This window comes from Penaeus monodon, chromosome 30 (assembly GCF_015228065.2).
Source record: "Penaeus monodon isolate SGIC_2016 chromosome 30, NSTDA_Pmon_1, whole genome shotgun sequence".
NCBI lineage: Eukaryota > Metazoa > Arthropoda > Malacostraca > Decapoda > Penaeidae > Penaeus > Penaeus monodon.
Genome location: NC_051415.1, coordinates 37,413,526 through 37,414,447, shown reverse-complemented (window position 1 = coordinate 37,414,447; position 922 = coordinate 37,413,526). Strand labels below are relative to the sequence as shown.

Here is a 922-nt window from a genome sequence, read left to right as displayed (position 1 = left end):
GTCTGAAAAAGGTCAAAGGGGCTTCGGAAAGTGTCAATCCATTAATCGCGTCCTCTGCGCCATTAATTCAAAGGATGTCCGAATCATATGAATTCAACAACTTCCCAATGACAGGTTGATGGAAATGGAGAGGAAGAAAAAAGAATGGCGTTCCATTTTGTAGCCTGGACTAATTGGGTTGTCAGAGAGGGCGGGGTGGCAGGCGGAGGCGGCGAAGGCTGCGTTCCTGTGACTGCGGTTCGCAGGAGGGAGCAGGCGGCGACGGAGCGGGAGAGGGGCGCTCAGAGAGAGAACTGCGGTTATAAAAGGAAGAATTTAAACTGGTTCTGACGAAGATGGGAATAGGAAATGAAAGTGTGATGGCTACGTAGAGAGTGAAATTGTAACAAAAATCTAATCACCGTCTGACACAGTGGCTTCAAGATTAGTAAAAGATCCCCTTGTGGGTGTAAATGCTATAGACTGTATAACTCCATTCTTATATTTTGTTATTAAACAGTGTCATATCTCGTCTCTTTTATTATTCCTGAGACCGCCATCGTCCTGACCTTGATTCCTTCTCTGTTGCAGGGCGGGAGGAAGCAAGAGCTACTACGACCTCAGCGGGTGAGTGGAAGGCCCTCGGGTCCTCGTGCCCTCCAGGGTGTCTGTCACTCAGTGCGGGGAGAACGGCTGAGGGCGGCCCAGATTAGCCTTATTTATTTTTAGGCGAAAACAGAAACAAACAGGCACACATAGACGAGAGGAGAAAGACCTGGGAGATACACCTGGGAAGCCTGGGAGACCTCATGGCAATGCTTGGCAGAGGAAGGCACGGCCCGGGACCCCCATGGCGTGCTCGAGGCAGGGGCCGCCGCCAGGCTGGGGCGGGAACGTCAGCGCTGGTTGCTGCCTTTGACGTGCCGGTCTGCGTTTTTTTGTA

At 51.6% G+C, this 922-nt stretch overlaps 1 long non-coding RNA gene across 1 annotated transcript in view; it reads left to right on the top strand.

Moving 5' to 3' along the window:
• LOC119592774 overlaps window positions 1-922 on the top strand; it is a 67,068-nt gene that overhangs the window by 57,176 nt on the left and 8,970 nt on the right. The window contains exon 3 of the long non-coding RNA XR_005230461.1: window positions 571-606. This is a non-coding gene — a long non-coding RNA (uncharacterized LOC119592774). The remainder of the gene's footprint in view (window positions 1-570; window positions 607-922) is intronic.